The sequence below is a fragment of the Azolla caroliniana genome, unplaced genomic scaffold (genome assembly GCF_043228905.1).
Source record: "Azolla caroliniana isolate FFs.n. ecotype wild unplaced genomic scaffold, voAzoCaro1.0.p SCAF_13, whole genome shotgun sequence".
Lineage (NCBI taxonomy): Eukaryota > Viridiplantae > Streptophyta > Polypodiopsida > Salviniales > Salviniaceae > Azolla > Azolla caroliniana.
The window spans coordinates 4,912,739-4,923,204 of record NW_028230448.1 but is presented as its reverse complement, the minus strand read 5'-3'; the positions used below and the strand labels follow the sequence as shown (position 1 = coordinate 4,923,204).

The 10,466-nt window shown below is 40.3% G+C and overlaps 1 pseudogene; it reads left to right on the top strand.

Moving 5' to 3' along the window:
- The first annotated feature begins 5,569 nt into the window (after positions 1-5,569).
- On the top strand, positions 5,570-6,118 carry LOC147856001 (secreted RxLR effector protein 161 pseudogene; annotated as a pseudogene).
- The last annotated feature ends 4,348 nt before the right edge of the window (positions 6,119-10,466 follow it).

The following is a 10,466-nucleotide window of genomic DNA, read 5'->3' as shown; positions in this document are numbered from 1 at the left end:
CAATTGAAGACCAAGCGGATGAGAGGGCAGCAGAAGTCGACATCGACACGAAGGAGCTGACAGGTCAAGAAGCGTTGAAGTCACACCAGCAAAGGAGCTGAGATGGGCCTTTTGAGCAAACAAGCCAACCGAGAAGGTCGAGGTGCAGCGAACTAGACGGGTCATGGAAAGTGAGACCAAATGGGTCGAGGAGCGGAACCGAGGCATGATGATGTCAGGAGAAGCCATAAGCAAGGACGGCAATGATAGACACCACGATCCGACCTCAAGTTGAGGTTGAGGGGGAGTGTTGAGCGGACAAGCTCAACATAATCCGGATCGCTTGAATAAACCAGAGCCGGATTGTAATCCAAAATGAAGAGCTGAAGCAGCATCCAAAACCAAGAGCCAAATTGGTGTCCAGAATAGGGAGCCGGATTAGTATCCACATTTGTTTGTAAGCGGTAGGCCATTAGAGACCTATGGTCCTAGCCTATTAGGTAGACATATTTTTGGGAGTTTGTGTCATAACTTAGTTATGAGTATTGAACTGCTTGTCAGTACTTCTATCAGTCCTTTTAAGGACTTGTATTAAAGTGCTCTTTGAGCACATTAGTATGTACAGATTATTGAGTGTTATTTTGAATATAGTTTTTTGTGTTGTGCTCTCTCTCTCTCTCTCTCTCTCTCTCTCTCTCTCTCTCTCTCTCTCTCTCTCTCTCTCTCGTGTACTCTCTATGTGTTTCAAGCCTTCCATTAAACTTGCATATACTTTCTATTGCTATTCGGCTGAGTTGGTTGTGTCTACGAACTTCCACACATAACTCTTCACAGGTTTTTGTCCCTCCTAATGAGAGAAGTCGGTTGTCGAATTGGAGAAGTAGACAAGCCAAATTCAGGATGGTCGAATGGATCGACCAGCGAGTCAACTTGGTAGTCAATTGATTAGAGGAATAATCCAATTGAAGCAAATGGAGAGTTGACTGAGGTAGTCAACTGTATTGGATGGTTGATCCAAGTGAAAGACTAGGCCGACTATTTGGGCCAACTTGATGGTCGATGACAACGTCTGCTAGTCGGACCGACTGGATAGTCAACATAGGAGTTGGCTAGTCAAATCGACTAGACTAACAACTTGTGGGTCAGACATTCGAGTCGACCAGTCAACCGATTAACTGCTTTTATTATTATATAATAATAATAACTTATTCCATCTATAAATATGTGGAGCTAGGGCAAACTCTAAAGGAGAAGAAGCAAAACTGTGTAGAGAGTGGATAGTAGTGTAGCAGAGAGTAGGAAGGAGACAAGAGATGTAGTGTAGGGATAGTTAGGTTAACTTGCCAAAACCCTAAGTGGTGAATACTCTGTTTAGTAGAGTCTTTGTAATCTGATTTTTCTTCATCCACCTCTATTATATAGTGAAGATCTATTGCCCTGTGGTTTACCCTATTTTAGTGTTTCCACGTAAAAATTGTGTACTATGTATTTCAGTTTCTGTTTGTATACTTCAGTCTACCTTTCTTGTCTGTCTACGGCTCTAAACTTAACAAACTAGTATCAGAGCGTGAGGTGTAAGATGGAAGGTGGTGTGAGTGGTTTTCCAAGAATGATAGTGACCCTGAACTCACAAAACTACTCAGATTGGAAGATCAAGATGGAAGATCTTCTGATAGTCAAAGACCTGTACAAGCCCATAGACAGGAGTCAAATACCCATAAGGGTGTTGGAGTCTGAGTGGAAACTCCTAAATAGAAAGACAGTGGCCACCATCAGACAATGTGTAGACATGATTGTTCTACAGCATGTGACTAATGACACAAACGTGTTGGGAATAAAGGGCCATCGTGCCTTTTATTAGTGCACGAGTGTGAACGCACTCGTAGCACACTTTTGACTTGTATATACATAATATCTAAAAACCAAAAAAGAGTTACACTCTTTGTACCCAAGACAACGTGCATCTCTCTCTCTCACTCAGACTCTCTCCCTCTCTGTTTTTTACCTAAACCCTAATCCTCGTGCTGCCTTCAAACTGGTATCAGAGCATAGTTTAAGGTTTTTTGCAAAGCAAAGTTTAGGGTTTTCTACAGAGCAAAGTTTAGGGTTTTCTGTAGAGCAGAGTTTAGGGTTTTTCTGCAAAGCAGAGTTTAAGGGTTTTTTGCAAAGCAAAATTTAAGGTTTTCTGCAGAGTAGAGTTTAGCGTTTTCTGCAAAGCAGATCACATTTTCTACAGAGTAGGTTTGGTCCTCTATTTGGGCTAAGAAATCGTGACTAGAAACAGTGACATTAGCCACCTTATGCACATCAAGCAGCTTGAGGGTGCACATAACTTTGCGGTTTGGAAAAAGCGGTGCTACAACATCCTGTTGCAGAAGAAGCATGCAAAGCCTATTAAAGTCAAAGGGGTAAAGCCTACAGACATGGACAAAGATGATTGGCAAGAGTTGAACGAGCTTGCACGCTCGACTATTGAGTTGTCGATTTCTAATGCCTTGCTATTTAATATTGAAGGTTTGAACTGTGCCTATTCTATATGGACTAGACTAGAGGAATTGTATTCCCAGAAGACGACAACTAGCAAAGTTTATTGGCTTAAGAAACTTATGGATTTGCGTATGACAGAGGGCACACCCATGTCAACTCACCTGAGTGAGTTCAATTCCATTTTCTGCCAGTTGTTTGCCTTGAAATTCATCATTGATGATGATTTTAAAACCACATTTTTACTTTGCACCTTGCTAGAAAGTTGGGATACTTTCAGGACTGCTATGAGCAATTCAAATGTGATGCTTCTTTATGCTGATGTAGAGAGTTCTCTACTCGTGGAAGAGATGAGACGGCAAAACAATGCATCCAATAAGTCCTCTAGTGCGTTGCATATGAGGGGTAGGTCATAACAAAGAGGCAAATCTGATAGTTATGGCCGTAGTAAATCACGTGGTAAAGATGTAGAATGCCATCACTGTAGCAAAAAGGGTTACTTTAAATGTGATTGATTCAAATGGAAGAAAGAGAAAGGAAAGGGCAAGAAGATAGATGATTTCATAGAAGAAAAGAGAGACATTCAACCAAGGAAAGGCAATACTAAAATTGAAGAGGTGAATGTAGTCACTCATGATAATGATAGTGGAAATGTTGTACTCTTTGTTTCATCATGCAATAGAGAACATGCTTTATTTGCAGATATAGATTCTGGTGCTTCTTTTCACGTCACCCCTCATCATGAGTGATTTTGAGATTACTCAGGGGGTCGACATGGTGTTGTCCATCTTGGGGACAACTATGCATGTGAAATTGCAGGTATTGGCACTGTGCAATTACAGTTTCAGCATGGTTCTGCTTTCACACTTCAGGATATATGGCATGTACCTCAGCTCAAGAAGAGCTTGATTAGCACAAGACAACTAGATGATGATGGATTTCACACAACCTTTGGTGATGGGAAATGGAAGATTTGTAAGGGATCTAGAGTTATTGCCAAGGGTAGTAAAAGTGAGACTTTGTATCCTCTCCATGTATCTAGTGTGAGTGATCATGTTGTTGCCATAACCGAGCAGCCTAGTGTTTCTTTGTGGCATGGCCGGTTGGGACACATGAGTGAAACTGGTATGAAAGTATTGTCTCATTTGGGTTACTTGCCATGTCCTCGTTATGCTGATTTTGAACATTGTCATCATTGCATTTATGGTAAACATGTACAAACATCTCATAAAAAGTCTCTTTCACTAAAGTCGTCTCCACTTGAGTTAGTACATTCAGATTTATGTCAGATGCCAAGGCTAAATACTTAGTCACTTTTGTTGATGATGCTACACAGAAGGTATGGGTTTACCCTATTCGTAGCAAGGACGAAGTGCTCGACAAGTTTCGAACATTTTTGGCATTAGTTGAGAATCAAATTGATAAGAAACTTAAGAGTCTTCACTCTGACAATGGTGGGGAATATGTGTCCAAGGCTTTTCAAGCATTTTGTGATAGCAAAGGGATAAAGAGGGAACTCACTACCCCTTATAATCCACCCCAAAATGGAGTTGTAGAGCGTATGAATCGGACTATTCAAGATAAGGTCCGTACTATGTTTTCTCATGCTGCGTTACCCCATGGTTTTTGGGTAGAGGCTGTTATGACAGTTGTTCACTTGATTAATCGGTCACCTAACAAGTCTTTGGGAGGGGGAATACCCAAAGAAGCGTGGTCGGGCAAGCCACCTTCATATGCTCACTTGAGAGTGTTTGGTTGTGAGGCTTTTGTGCACATTCATAAAGAAGAACGCAACAAACTTGAGCCAAAGTTCTGCAAATGTATTTTCCTAGGATACGGTGACGAGGGTGAAATGGGGTATAGATTGTGGGATCCCAAGAAAAGAAAAATAATACGTTGCAATGATGTTATCTTCTAGGAAAATCGCATGCATAAACAACCCGAAAAGACCAAGGAAGTACGAAGGGTTGTATTCCGAGAAGAAATGCCTTTTAGACAGAAAAATGTGCCTGTTGTATAGCAGCAGACACCAGTTGTAAACTTACCTACAAATGCAGAAAATGAGGTTGGAAATGATCAGCCAACCTTTGCCAATAATGATGATTTGCAGGAACGGCTAGAACAGCAAGCTGTTAATGCTTATTTGCAACCTGAAATGCCTGGACAACAAGTTGAAAATGATGATTTGCAGGCTCAACAACTACCAAACAATGAGCATTGGGTTAGGAGATCATCTAGAGTTACTAGACAGCCTGACAGATTTGTTCCTGATTCAAACTGTGTGGATGATTATGTCATGGTGACTGATTGTGGCGAACCGTCTTGCTTCAAGGAAGCAATGGACAGACAGGACAATAAGAAATGGTATAAAGCCATGTTGTCATAGATGAAATCTCTTGAGAAAAATGACAGTTGGGATTTGGTGCAGTTGCTTAAAGGGCAGAAAACACTTCCATGCAAATGGGTTTATAAAATGAAGGTCATTTCTAATTCCTCGCCAAAGTACAAAGCAAGATTGGTTGCAAAAGGATACAGGCAGGAATATGGAGTTGATTTTGATGAGATCTTCTCGCTTGTAGTCAAGATGACTACATTAAGAATCATTTTGGGCTTAGTTGCAGCTGAAGATATGGAGCTCATATAGATGGATGTGAAGACCGCCTTTTTACATGGTGATCTGCATGAAGACATATATATGCAACAGCCTGAAGGTTTTGTGGCTAAAGGCAAAGAGAAGATGGTTTGTAAGCTCAAAAGGAGTTTTTATGGGTTGAAACAAGCACCAAGAGAATGGTATCATAAATTTGATGCATTTATGCAGTCTCAAGGTTTTCGTAGAAGTCAAGTGGACCATTGCTTGTACACCAAGAAGGCAGGAGATGGCAGCCTGATTATCTTGGTTTTGTATGTTGATGATATGTTGATTGCTGGCAAGGATATTCATGCCTTGGATTCATTGAAGCAAAGCCTTCATGGTAGCTTTGATATGAAGGATCTTGGTGATGCAAATCACATCCTTGGCATGCGAATACTCCGAAACCGATCGAAAGGGGTACTCTTTCTATCTCAGCAGGAGTATATCTCTAAGGTTTTGCAGTGTTTCAATATGGGAGGGGGGGGAACAATTGGGGTTCCATTGCCTCCATATTTGAAACTCAGTGCAGAAGACAACCCTACATCTAATTATGAGAAGTCTGAAATGGCTAAGGTTCCATATGCTTCAGCCGTTGGCAGTTTGATATATGTGATGGTTGCTACATGCCCTGATATTGCCTTTGCAGTGGGAGTGGTTAGTAGGTATATGGCAAATCCCGGCAAAAAGCATTGGGAAGCGGTGAAAGGTATTATGAGATACCTCAAAGGCACAAAGGACTTGTGTATTTTCTTTGGAAAGCAAAAGGCATCTGTCGTTGGTTTTACAGATGCGGACTATGCTGGTCACGCGGACTGCAGAAAGTCTACTTCTAGGTATGTGTTTACTTTCACAGGAGGAGCGGTCTCTTGGATCTCCACACTACAAAAGTGTGTTGCATTGTCTACTACAGAGGCAAAGTATGTTGCTACCACTGAGGCATGCAAAGAGGCTTTATGGCTTTCATATCTAGTGAGAGATCTTGGCATTACAAAGTTACCTATTCTTCATTCTGACAGCTAGAGTGCTATCATGCTAGCTCATAATCATGTCTTTCATGCAAAGACGAAGCACATAGAGATGAAGTATCACTTCATTAGAGATGTACTTGACAACAAGAACATTGAGCTTGTCAAAGTACATACAAATAATAATCTTGCATATCTTCTCACGAAGGTTCTTCCAACTGAGCGATTTGCTCATTGCCGACAAATGATGGGAGTTGGATAGATGTATGTAGTTCAGCTTTGTACATACTTGGACTTAGCTGACTTCTTTTTTTTTCTTCTCACGGCACATTGCCTTTAGGTGGGAGGTTGTTGGGAATAAAGGGCCATCGTGCCTTTTATTAGTGCACGAGTGTGAACGCACTCGTAGCACACTTTTGACTTGTATATACATAATATCTAAAAACCAAAAAAGAGGTACACTCTTTGTACCCAAGACAGCGTGCATCTCTCTCTCTCTCACTCAGACTCTCTCCCTCTCTGTTTTTTACCTAAACCCTAATCCTTGTGTTGCCTTCAAAACGCCTACGAAATGTGGCACAAACTGTGAGGGTTGTATGAAAGGAAAAATGCCCTCAACAAAGCCTCTTTGATGCGGAAGATTGTGAGACTGAAGTACATAGATGGAGAAAGCATAATAGTACACATCAACACCTTCATGGGGTTAGTAAATCAACTTGCGGTAGCCAAGTTTCCCCTAGACGATGATCTTCAAGCTTTGCTGCTATTTTGTACCCTACCGGACACCTGGGAGAACCTGGTGGTGTCTCTTAGTACCTCGTGCCAAGAAGAAAACTTGTCCTTACAAATGGTTTAAAAGACGAGTATGCTAAACTAGGAAACAAGAAGGACAAGGGTGTCTTGTCCCAATCAGAGGCAAATGTGGCACAACATTTTGTCAGATCAAGGTGATTGTATTGGGAAGGAGGAGGAAGTTCAAATCGTACCGTCAACTGTGTATCAAGCCAGAGTTACGGGGAAGGGAGGTAACTCGACACTAAGGGTTTCCCTTTACTATTGCTAGGGTAACCAGTTTGTTTGTCCCGCACCGCACTCGGGAATATAGATGGTTCCTAACTTCGTAAGGAGCACAATATAGGTTAACTAGCCGAATTGGCTACAACCGATTCTAGATTTACGATTACACAGACAATACACTTGGAACACAAGTCCACGACACCAAATTACCCCATAAGAACGAATGATATATTATGAACACTCACAATTACACGTACCGATCTATGGTTGGTATTACGGTCGCTTACCTCTCAATATAACCTTGCTTTAAAAAATAATATATCTATATTCCCCCCTACCATTATAAAAACACTTAGTATTTATATAGGCTTCCATGCTTGGCGCGTTACCCTCGTCCCTCCTTAATATGTGGTTCCCTTTATTCGGTTGTTAGTGCTCAGCTCCTTCTGTCTCCTTTCACACCTTTGTCTCACCGGTCAACAACCCAACCTCAAGTCTCATCATTACAATAGCATACCATAAGGCGTAACGTAATGGTCAAACCAACACTAGCCATTTTTTTTGTGGTAGGCCCACATGGCCCGTCACATGGTTACTTCATTACGAATGCCTTTCATAATGATGATCTTATGGTGGCATCATAATCATGTAACAAGTGCGGAATGTTGGGGGTGCGTGTTTCTTAAGGGTGACCTCGCACAAAGTGGATCAAGCCCTTGCGCTCACAACACAATTGTGGCTATGCTTGTGTAATTGTTACACATCACGAAATCAAGGTGACCAACGGGGATAACAAAATAAAATTGTTGAAAAAGGATGGTGACAATGTCATTCTCACAAATATGTGAGGATGGCCACCAAGATCCTTACTCCGAAACGATCAACTAATATCACGTAACAAATTCCCAATATACACATATATCTTTATGAAATGTATACAATCAAATACGTATACATGTGATTACACATGTATATATCAAAGAATTGTTAAAAAAACATAACCCATGAATAATGTAATCGAGATACGTAATCGAGGCATCTAGCCTTTACGCACACGTAACATCCAAAAATAAGGTTGAATGTAATGACGTAATACGTAACGAAGGTATTGACCTCCTACGCATATGACACAAATCGCATATCAAATACATGGCAACTGAGACATTGACCTCATACGCATATGTAACATATGTACATTTTATACAACCAAACTATTACCACTACAACATAATTGAATCATTGAAATTATTACATATCGACATAAGCATGATTAGAATGATAGAATAAAGAATAGAAAAAATAATAAAGGAAGTACCGAAGTCCCTTTGTTGATGTGTTTTTGGATCAAGCTCGAACGAACATCGATCGATCACCGTCCAAAAAAAATCACAACAAAAGAACATTAGGAAAAACACTCAGATACCAACTGTTAGAGTTGAATCCTAATGTAAGCATGTGACAATGAAATAATAGATAGATAGATAAGAAAGGAGAGAGAAAGAAGGGTGATGATCCACCTGACCACCCCTAAGATAAGGGATTGACACAAACTCAAGCATCGATTGACGTCCCATACCACCTCATTGGTATCAAATCATACCTGGTATTGGGGCGCTCACTACAAGAGTTTGATCGCCACAAGATCAGAGTCTCAGCGTAGTTGAATGATCTCTCTAATGAGGGTAGCTAGGCCTCATATTTATAGCCAAACCTAAGGCGCCTAGGCAACTTCACACTTGGTCCTTATGGGTTATCTCAATTCAGAAAATTAAAAGTAATCCTTCCTTCTTTACACACTCATTTAACCCTCACACTTTATCCACATTTATAGAATACTACAATACAAACTTACCACGGGATATATTATGATCATACCCGTAACACCAGAGTTGATGCAAATTAGTCTTTAGGGACCACTAGGCTTGCTTTATCGCAACGAAGAACCTATCATTCTAAAACATTATCTTATGCGAATGGAAATTAGTAATAAATCACCATTGTAGAGACCTTGTCCATTCTCCTCCAATTTTTGGAAATACCTCTTTCATTCTTAACGGAAGAATCATCTTCCATGGCTCACTTCCTAGCAATAATTCTCCCACTATAAATTTTGCCAATAGTGCCTTACATTGCATCAGAGGATCCACCAAACTTGAACCCCCTTCGGAAGTCGGCACTGTAGTAGTTTTCCAAGCTACCTTTGGTCTAAGATACTTAAAATTAGTAGAACCTCCTAAGAAATTCCACACCCTAAATATCTCATAGGAGAGCCCTTTGGCATCCAACGAAATCCAACATCTAGACACCAATTAGGATTAAAACCTTCCCCAACCCAAAATCTCACCAATTTATGCCAATTAATTGATATACATAGTCTTAGCCATTCTCATTTTCTTCTTGTTTCATTTCAATTAGGATTAAGACCACAATGATTACAAAATTTTGTACATAAGACGGGAGTTGTTTAAAGGCTCGACCCAATCATTCAGTTCCACTCGTCAATACAACGGTTTCTCATGAGATTTTTAGCCCTCTACATGATGAGATTTGTTTTAAGTCTCCAAACAATGGATGTCCTCTACGTGACAAAAGTAGTTACGAGGGTATTAGCTAATGCCAACACAATGGTCCTTGTTGATTGTTTAAGTCTCAACATGATGATAGTGGTTGTCTACACAACAAGAACACGTGCCTACATGATAGAATCAATGGAGAGGTTACGATAAAAAAGAAAATAAACATGACAGCCCTTATTGATTGTTGACCACTCACATGATGGCTCAACACAACAAATTTGAGTCGTGTGTTTGTGTGTTTTGCTTGTGCCGAAACTTGAAGAATTTTTAAGTGAAACGTCACAAAGGTATATTTGACCTTCTTGAATGTGCTAATATTCTTTGCCTTAGGACTAGATCGTCTTGGGAAGAGAATGTAATAATGGCCCTTAGCATAGTGTTGTCGATAATTATGGTTATGTGTAGTGTTAAGTGAATGGATTAGAACAATTAAACATTACATGTGATTAATTGGTGAGAGAGAGAAAAAAAAGTAACATTAAAACAATGAGCAATAATAGGGCACACAAATTGTGTTTGCTAATGGAAACCATGATGTAAAACAAAACAAAAAAACAATGGAGAAAAATGTAACGATTAATTTTTGGAGGTTGTTATTCCTCACCTCCTTAGCAAATACATAATAATAGGAGCTTGGGGAAACCTCCCCACATGGCTTCGAGCAATGGTTGTTGTCTCCAAGAGCAACGACAAAATTGTAACGCCTTTTTGTATCCTTACTGAAGGCTACTTTTTACTCGGTGATCTACTTGAGAACCATCTCTAACCTTGTGTGGGGACATATCATTGTGTACCCTTTTGTTGGCAAGA